This window comes from Dermacentor silvarum, chromosome 6, assembly GCF_013339745.2.
Source record: "Dermacentor silvarum isolate Dsil-2018 chromosome 6, BIME_Dsil_1.4, whole genome shotgun sequence".
Taxonomy (NCBI): domain Eukaryota; kingdom Metazoa; phylum Arthropoda; class Arachnida; order Ixodida; family Ixodidae; genus Dermacentor; species Dermacentor silvarum.
In genome coordinates this window covers 17,677,139-17,687,187 of record NC_051159.1, presented here as the reverse complement: position 1 = coordinate 17,687,187, position 10,049 = coordinate 17,677,139, and the positions used below count along the sequence as shown (strand labels likewise).

The window sequence follows — 10,049 nt, the reverse complement described above, 5'->3', positions numbered from 1 at the left end:
AATGTATCCGCTTGTAATCTTTCGCCTCACTGTCGCCACTTGCGGCAAAAAAGTGCAAAATTTAATAATTCGCTCGATCTCTGTTTGTTATCAAACATTTATGGCATTCGAAACGAAAAACAGATACTTCAAGAAATAAAGTGTTTCTTATTTTATTTGTTGTATTTGAACGTAATCGATTGAGGGAAAGTGTAGGCGCAACAATGCACCGCATGTGCCCTGTTCGCATTCGACAGAGGATAGAAAGATAATGCTCGAAAGAGGAGGCAAGCCCTTTACGCGCCCTAGAAAGGCGTGGCAAGTGGCTCACGGCAAGTGTGCAGATAGACAGCGTTACAGTCACGGTATTGCTAAATGGTGATAATACGTTGATAACAATACGCGGCGCTGGCGCGTTTTGCTGCGCAGTCTTCTGTGCTTGAAGCACGAAATCACTGTGCCGCGCAGGGTGCGCTCATGTTGTCATACGCGCCTTTATCTCGACATTTCTTTTTGCCTGCTGTTCTTGCACGTTCCTTGCTATCTGCGTTCACTGACTGCCATCGAGCAAACTCGGGTGAAACTCGTGCGAACGAGAAACTCGGTGCATCCTGCATAGCACCCCTGGTCCGGGATTCGAAACCGGGACCAATGCCTTTTCGGGACGGTTGCTCTACTATCTGAGCTGGCTGGCAGATCGCAGCGGGAGGGCGAATTAACCGACCAGAGGGTGCATACTATGGCAAATCAGTTTTTAGCTTCGTGCTAGACTCAGGTGGATAACGCCTTTTCGCTTTAATGATACTTCCTGCTCCTTGCGGGATTTCGCAGAACTGATTTGTCATATATTGTGTCCCTGTGATTCCAGCAGGTAGACTATTTCGCCCTCGCGCTGCGGTCTGCTGGCCTCCTGGTTAGCTCAGTTGGTAGAGCGACCGCCCCGGAAAGGCGTTGGTCCCGGGTTCGAGTCCCGGACCAGGACCAACTTTTCCTCAACTGCGAAGCGTTCTTTCAGAGAAACCCGTATGGGTTTCCTTTGTAGCTTCGTGCAACATTCGGGCGAATGACAATTCTTTTTACCTTTCATAAGAAATAGTGGAGGTCCGAGCACAGATCCCATCGGAATGTCAGATAACAGTTTGACATGATAGTATTCTGCATTTGTAACACTAGCATACTCCCAGTGACTAGAAAGGTAATTAAGCCACAATCCAAGATACAATTTTCGAATTAACGGCAAATCATTTAAGTATTTCTATGAGTAACGAGTGTAGGAAGTGATTGAAAATCTATCAAGACGACACCGATCTGTAGTCGAGAATTATTAGTTGTAGCAAAGCCATGGGTAATTTCTAAAAGCTGCGCCGTGGTCGAAAGCCCCCTTCGGAAACAGTGTTGACTCGGATAGTGCAACTTGTCATGCTCAATGTAATTCATGATGGCATTATTATGTGCTTCATTAGCTCGCAAGGTGCGCTTGTTAACGATATTGGCCTGTACGTCTCTATCAGCCGTTCGTTTCTATGAACAGTTATCACTTTTGAGCACAACCAGTCAGCAAGAAGCAGCCCTGTTTCTAACGATAAGGCGATCTAGTGCAAGAAAGGGGATAACTGAGCCACATAGCGTTTACGATTGCATCAGAGATTTTGCCCGGACTATGTGAGTTTTGAACGTCATGTTGTAGGAGCAGAGGGGTATTCTGTAAGAGTCGACCTATAGTGGACTGTTTACTTCAGCTGTCGCCATTGGCTCCAGCAGCACGAGCGCGAAGGAGACTGGCTGGCACCTTCGCGCTCGGGCTGCTGGAGCCAATAGCGACAGCCGAAGTGGACAGTCCACTAGGTGGATTCATAATACCCCCCCCCCCCAATTTAAGAACACCAGATGTCGTAATTTCTGCCATCTGAGATTTGTTGCTTGTCAGTGGCAGAAATATAGGCTGCGTGAACATAAAAACTGACTGGAAGTAAATGGTAAAACAATTCTCAATAGTACACAGATCTTCAACGGTACTACCCAATATGTCCATTTTATTCATGGCGTTGTCTGGTTCCGATAAATACATCCAAAATTTACGTGGTTGATTTATCATGAATTCTGCCACAAGTTTTGAGAAAAAGGGTTCGCTTGCAGCCTAGTTTCGCTTTTAACTGGTTTGAAAGCTCGTAAAAAAGTGCAGATTTATATTTTTTCTTGCGAATTCTTTGCACGTTTCTTTGCAGATGGATTATATTTCTCGTAATCCATGGTATCTACCACTTCGTTTTTATTTAGTTTTTTACCTTGGTGGAAATGAAATTTCATTCACAAGCTCGATTCCATTTCCAGCTTTTGACATAGATTGTCTGCACCCCTCGCGTGCTACAGAAATCGTCCTGAATTACATCCCAGAAGTCTATTACACCTGCGTCGTGTGCTTTGCTGTAGTTTTTAACTGATATACGTGTCTCGGAGCCACCACACGGTGTGTGGCTGCCCAGACCATGGAATGTTAGAAGTACAATCTTGTGATCAGACATCCCCTCTTCTATGCTTATGCTAGGCACAAAGGCAAGGTCATGTATGAACGTGTTGGTCCCTGAACGCGAGTCGGTTCACTAACCTGCTGTGCCAACGAGAATCCAAATATTATGTGAAAAAGAATGTCTGAGCATTTGACCTCAGCGTTGCGATTATGAGACTGTCCCAGTCTCACAATCGTTCTCGGTAGATTAAAATACCCAGTTAGTATGATTTTAGTTCTGCCATTCACGCAGCTGTGAAGAAATTTCTGCAGTTTTACAAGATAATAATCAGGGGCACCCGGACGCCGGTAGACGGGAGATCATAATGTAGAATTTTGCACCAAACGCTTTTATGGCCAATGACCCCGTTTCCTTTTTGAAAAGAGAAGTTTCGTTTGATAGCGATGGCCACACCCCCTACACGACCTCCCCCCCTTCCCCCCCGATCTTCACGAAACATTGCGTAGGACAAAAGAACTATCTCTCCATTGTGAATATCCGGGTTTCGCCACGACATCAAGACCACCGTATAAAAGCAAGAGTTCTTCAAATTTGTGTGTCTTGTTTACGATACTTCCTGCATGAAAACACAATAATGTAAATGGTTCTGTCGTTTTCTATCACGCGTTAGAAGAGCTCGCCTTTTCAGCAGCTGGGGTACGGGCATGTTTCATAGGCACCATTTTATTTTCTATTTCATTCTAACCAAAAAGATCTCCATTGGTTTTAAGCTTATGAAAACTAGAGTCACTTATGCACCACTCCCCTGATTCTATAAAGATGACTCTCACAACTTTTCTTCGGGCTTCTCGTACAGACTTGGAATAACATTCACATAAATATGGGTGTACCTTTCAGCTTAAAGCAATTGTGTAATACCGGCAGTTTTACTGCGAAGTCGTAAAAGCGCAATATTACCGGTCTATCATGGCTAGGCTTCTTGATACCGATACTGTGCACGCGCTCTCTAAATTTGATTTCAACATCCAACATTTCCTTAAAGGGCCCCTAAACCACCTCAGATATTTTTTGAACATTTGAAGTAAACATGCGCATCGAGTTCAGAATGCCGTCACGATCAACGATGCCAAACGCTGCAGCGCTATGCGCCGCGGGCGCGCCACAAAATTTAAAACAAAAACAAAAACGCCGTCCTCCTCTCGTGGCCTTTCCGGTGTCCCCAGCGGTCGTCACGATGTCAGCAGGGTGAATCTGGTGATGTCAGCCTCGGGGACGATGCCCATTGGTAGAACAAGAACCTACGACTTCTGGTTTGTCGGCTGGCAGGGACGTGCGCTCCCCGCTCTTCCTTGTCGTGTTGCTTGCTTATGCGCCCTTGCGAATCGGTAATTGCAGCCCGCAACGCAAGTGCCAAATCGCTCGCTTTCCAACACAGTCGTGCTTAGCGGTCTCACTAGCTGCGCGAGCAGAGTGCGACAGTGTTGGCCTTTCTAGATGAGCGCGCAACACAGGGTCTATAGCGGCATGCTTCGCATGAACACGGGCTGGCACTGCCACAGCGGCAGGGGCGTAGCAAGGGGGAGTGGGGGGGGGGGGGAGGGAGGTGAGTTTGGGGGATTCACCCCCCCCCCCCTCCCTACCCACCTGTTGTTCTCGTCGCTTCGCGCTGACATGCGTCAAGAAACCGGTGCTACTATCACAATTTCATTCCTGGGCGCTTCCGTTTGGGTTGGTAATTTCCAGCGAATCATGTCTGCATATGGAAAAAAACTGTCACGGTGTTTGTCAAGGCTTTGACACTCTGTGAGGTTTTGGGCGAGAATGTGGCGACTGCATTCTGAAGCAACAAATGAAGCAACAAATGCGGCAGCCGCATTTTAGATGAAGGCGAAAATGCTCGAGTCCCGTTTACTTAGATTGAGGTGCACGTTAAAGACCCCAGGTGGTCGAAATTTCCGGTATACATTTCCGCCGCTTCCCTTCAGGTGCCGGTTAGGCCGCGCTCGCACAGGATCAGTCTGCGCGCGAAACGTCTCTTGTTTGCGATTGCGCCCCTACGGAAGGCTGGTAGTTACTGTTGTGTTGTTGAATCCCAAACCAGCAATTACGGAAGGCTGGTAGTTGCTGTTGTGTTGTGGAATCCCAAACCAGCAATGTACACACGAAGGGGTTGATGCCAGCAGTGAAATTCCACCGACTCGCAACAGAATGCACGAAACAGACAGCCGACAAGCATGAATTACTGCTGTGCGCAGTACAGCGTAAGTAAACTCTTGTTGCAGGCGCTGACAGTTCTCGTCGGAGTTCACGCGTCCTGAGAAATTGATTATGTGCACTATGCACTGAACAAGACCGGAGTTCATTCCTGCATCAATAGTACACCAATCAGTCGAGATTCTGTGAGGTACAAGGCCACTTACTGTTTGCACCGGCGTAAGTGAAGCAGAAATGAGTTGCACGCACTACTTAAAACTCGTACCCATGCCATATCTATGCTGTGTGGTGAAATATCCTGTACAATTCTCAATCTGTTCACGTAAAGGCAAATGACGGCTGCACGCTCGCACACAGCGGAAGACACAGCGGCCCATGCATTTGCCGCAGGAAATGCAACCCTCTCGTATGAGGAAGCAGGGCGACGAAAGCTTCGAAAAAAAAAAAGCATTACGCGTTTTGGCGCGTATTTAAGTTTTCTAGCGCAAAGACGCAGCGAATACGCTATTGCTATGGGAGTAGGTATAGCCTTGTCACACGTGCATTTTCACGTACATAGCCGTCCTTGACTTGTGAAACGCACTTCGCCCCGAGGAGGACGACGCCATCTACGCTTAACGGGTATTAACGATTAACGATGTCTTCTCCGATCGGGCGGGTCGTCTCAATGATGCGCTTTCGAAGACTGGTCCATTCAGTGGCGCAATTAGAGACCGTTGCTCCAAACGCCCGCTGCACCAGTCGTATTACTCTATTTTACTGCGCTCACTTTACTTTTTACTCAATTTCTTCACAAGCACACGCACACGCGAGGGGGGTGGGGGGGGGGGAGGGGTCCCTTGTTTTTGATATACATGTATAGTGTCTGGGTAAACTACCGATAGTTATTATCGAACACATCACGTAGAGAAAAGTATACGCTTGCCCCCCCTCCCCCGGTCGGGCCGGTGAACCCCCCCGCCCCCCTGAAAAGAAAATTTCTGGCTACGCCCCTGAACAGCGGCTCGCCGAAAAGCGCTGAGTCCACGTCCCCGCCGGCACGGTAACTCGCCGCATGCCGTTTGCCATTCGCGGGCCGCCGTTCGACGGCGGTTTTCCTCGCAAAAGGCGAGATTTCCTTGCCGTAGAGAGGATGAGACCGGGACCCATTTGTGCGGTAGCCTCACCACCGCCGATCGCTCGACGGCGCCGATATCGTCGCTAGTCCTTTTCAGGCTCACTTCAATGCTAAAACGGACGGCGCTTCGGAATGAATTACCGACGCTCACAAGCCGCAATATTTTCTTACCGTTGTTATGGCTCTTCGCAATAATTGTACATGAAGATGAAAACGCGCTTATATTAGTGGCACCGTCGGCTGCGATGCGAGCACAGCCGAGGCGGTCGTCTGCCGTCGGTAGCCGTGCACGGCAGCTGAGCTGGACAAGTATCGGAGCTCTCGAGTTCATGTTTAACGTTTGACAGTGGATATCGTTCTTCATAAAATGTACAATTTACGCATCACTTTATCTAGGGAAAATTATTTTGCTTGGAACAGAAGCTGTATGCAGCCGATGTTTTAGTCACCAGTGGCGGAAGAGCGCTGCTTCGCAGTCGTCGATTGGCCCGTTGATTGTGCTGCGGGTGGTGCGCTGGCCGAACTACCGTCTACTTTGGACACCTCTCGCGCGGCAGACGTTCTAGGGCATGGGAGGCCAGTTCGCCGTCGGTATATTTGCCGCTAGCATGGACATGCCTTAACCGGAAGTGGGAGGTGTTTTGAGAAGCGAGTTGGCGATGACGTATGTCACGGGACATTTGGAGCAGCACTCGGGGAGGAGGAGAGACCAGCAGACGAGGAGAGTAGCAAAGGAAAGAGCGAAACAAGCGAGGGCCGTTTTGCGATAATGAAACGCGTGTAACTCCGCTGTTGCGGCACCATTTCGAAAATTCTCGCGGCCACGTGTCCGTTGTATAGACTCTTGCACAACTGCAACACCACAGCTAAATTTCGACCTCTGGGTGGTTTAGGGGCCCTTTAAGTATCCGCAGAATTACAATCTGTTTTTTATTTTTTTTTAGCGAAGCGTTCTATGTCTCAATGATTCGTCCGTGAGCGCTCAAAACGCACTGCAGGAAAGCCACCTTACACAATGGAACTATGTGCATCTGCGCACACAGTCGTACAACACTACAGTTTACATTCGCAGTTGTACCGATAAGAACGATTGAAACTGCAACGCCATGCTACCCAGACGAACTGTATATATCTGCACTGCATTAAGGCCGGAGTACATGGAGCGCATAACCGGCGTCCGAGCGACAAACTTCGTCGGGCGGCGAACGCCCGATGGCCGGCGTCAATAAATTTGCCGTCCGCAGCCGATCTGCCTGTCCAGACATTTTCGTCGGGCGAACGCCGCCGCCGGAAGCGTCTAGTGCGCAGCGGTGGACGACAGCCAATCAGGAGGCACTAGTTCCGGTCGCAATGCATGCTGGTGTTTCGCGCGTGCGCCTTTTCGTGTCGTCTGCAATCGCGTTCGTGTTGCCGTTACTGCATGTCGCTGCACCGACAAAGTAGTTCCGAGTATGATCCCTCAGGAATCGCGTTGTATTTGTACATCCCATATCCGGTGATCGGCGGGGAAACAGACAAGCAGTGCAAGCTCTCTACAACAGCCTTCAACAGAAATCTTCTGATCTCAGAGGCCGCATGCTGTCGTCACGCCTATCTCCCGACTTCCCCGATACATGACGCTGCCATCAGATATTTCTATCGTTCGGTTTAGACGCGTTCGAAACGAGAAGCGATCTCGAAAGCTACTCAAGGTTCTCCGTAATACTCTGTCGTCGAAGCGGCCTGAGACTAAGCGAAAGCCGTTTACGCAGTCATTTGCTACCAACGAAGTGAATTCTACAAGGACAACGCCAAATTCAGTTTGAAGCGGGCGGCCGGGACCGCCGCCAACACGACGGCCAACGCAAGGTCTACCTTGGCCAACGCGCGGCGGCGTTCGCCGCATGTATCGCGACACAGCGAACATGCTGCGTCGTGTCGCCGCGTGGTTACTTGACGCGTGAAGTTCGTCGGGAAACTTCACTCCATGTATCCCGGGCTTTACGCGCGTCACGCAATGCAATCCCTGCTGTCACCATGGGTAGGTCACGCTTACGTTCGCCGTACGCGAACGTAAGCGTGAGCGCGATCGTGCCCGTAAGGCCGTTCCCATGTAACGGCAGTGGCATGCAGTCCGTGAAAGTGTGAGCGTGTAATCAACGGCCACATGATCTAAAATAAAGGCTATGCAACCTAACGAAATGTGTCTTCATTCAACTTCAACGTTAAAAAAAATACAATCCTAAACAAGCAATCTAATCACATATGCGTCGCATCAGGTCGCTCAGCATTTCTTGAGCTAGTTGCGTGGTCGCTGGCTTTGGACTTTCATTCAGTTTGTATGGGTGACAGCTTCGCGTTCAACCATCTTTCTTTAAGAAAGGGCTTTCAATTATTTTTCAGTTTCATTGAGACCCTAAATGAAGATATTGTTTCGGTGGCTTCTATTTTCAAGATCAATAACCTTGCTGTGCATCTCTGAATTCCTTGCGCACAGCGTAAACAGCTGATTCGCTTTTTCTACCTGTTGCTGGCATTGCCGCAGTGACGCAAGCGTAGTTTTTAATCTGCAAAAGCCTTAGCTGCACATCTTTAGGACCCGTTTCAAGGCTCAATGTGTTGTCCTAATATCGGTGACGACCGCTAGTATCAGTTCAGTCTTATGAGGCCCAAGGTTTTTCTCGACATCGCCACTCAAGTGCAGTAAAAAAATTGGAGGACGCTTAAGCTTCGCCTTTAAGAGTAGTATGCGATAGCGTTATCGGGACCCGTTTGCATCGCATCATTTGCATATGGCAAGTAGGCTTCATTCACTGCAACACTGAACGTCGGAAAGCCAGCTTACACAGACCAAGCTTACACCGATTTCCTTAAAGTCGGCTTCACTTTTAAACTGAAATGCATTGCTGGAAATACGTTTTTCCAGGGGCAATATAAGTAGTCTTATATTAAAATGTGAAGGCCCTAGCATCTTTTTTATTATTTTAATAATTGTTTGCTATTGCCTCGACGCGCGCAGGTCTGGTAGAAATGCTGGAAAAGGAGTTTGTGTTTGAGTTTCCTCGTAGCGGAATTATGTTTTCTTGTACATTCAAATTACAATCCGACGCCGATTCGTACACAATCCGACGGCGAATCCGACACTGAATGGTCAAGTCGTACCATTTTTCTGACGGATTTCACTCTGAGAAATTCAATTTTTGTTCACCAAATCCTTGCACCACGTGAAGGGCCTGCGCGGTCGATGTGGTTGGATGATTTTCTCCGCCACCCGCGATCACACGCCGGTTGCCGACGGCGGATTTTCTGCAACACGGGGCCCTAAACGCTATCGCGTTAAAAGTAATCACTCTAATAGACTCTAGGTAGCAAAAAAGTACGCAGGGGGGGGGGGGGGGGGGCTCAGCAGCACAACTAGAGCAACACGACTGCTTCTAATAAATTTAACAAAGGACCATTTGTCACCAACCTGTAGAAGGAAGTGCGCAGAGTTTATAATCGAGCTCCGAACGGTACTGTCCAGCCCACTGAAGCGCGCAAGCTTCCAGGTGTGCCCTTCGTGCCGTCCCGCTGATGTACCAGATGTGGAATGGTGCACCAAAAGGATCCTCTGGAAATGGCATGGGTAGCTTTCCATTGTAGTGCGCTGGGACCGGCAGCGATGGTTGTGGTAACACCGAAGCCGCATCAGGCTCGTGTTCGCGCATGGTCAGTGTCGTCGACCTTGTCGTATAGTGACCACAGGAGGGAAAGGTTGCTCCTTCCGTGAAGTGCGACAACCACCAGTAGAAGGATGAGAACGTAGTTAAGCATCGTGCTCCGAACTGTGCTGCCGAGCCCAGTCCATTGAAGTGCATACGTACTTTAGCGAAAAATAAATACAGCACGACAGAAGTCCTAATGCTATAGGATATATTACACACGCATGTCCTTATGCATTAACGCACGAGTATGCTCGCAAATTGAATGAGAGCATATATGGAGCTTAAAATGCATAAAACAAGAGAAAGCATAAAAACCGGGCAAGCTTGCACTCGGTCGTACAAAGCTTAGGCACAGCGAAAGTGTCAATCCTCAAGTGTTACTCGCTGCTACTGCTAGGTATTAACTTGGTTGCTGCTAGGTCTTAACTTGCTTTAACTTAACTACGCATGTAGGGAAGGTATTCTCGAGCGATAATTTTTGGAGGTACGTTCCCTTTCGCGACATTTCGCGTGACTAGCGCTGCACGCGTCGGCGCCTACGAGCGACAGCGTTTCTGGCATGCCACAAACGCAGTCAGGCAGGCAGGA

At 48.8% G+C, this 10,049-nt stretch overlaps 1 non-coding gene across 1 annotated transcript; it reads left to right on the top strand.

Moving 5' to 3' along the window:
- The first annotated feature begins 887 nt into the window (after positions 1-887).
- On the top strand, positions 888-961 carry Trnas-gga (transfer RNA serine (anticodon GGA)). The gene has a single exon. It is a non-coding gene; the product is annotated as a tRNA-Ser (tRNA).
- Positions 962-10,049: the final 9,088 nt, after the last annotated feature.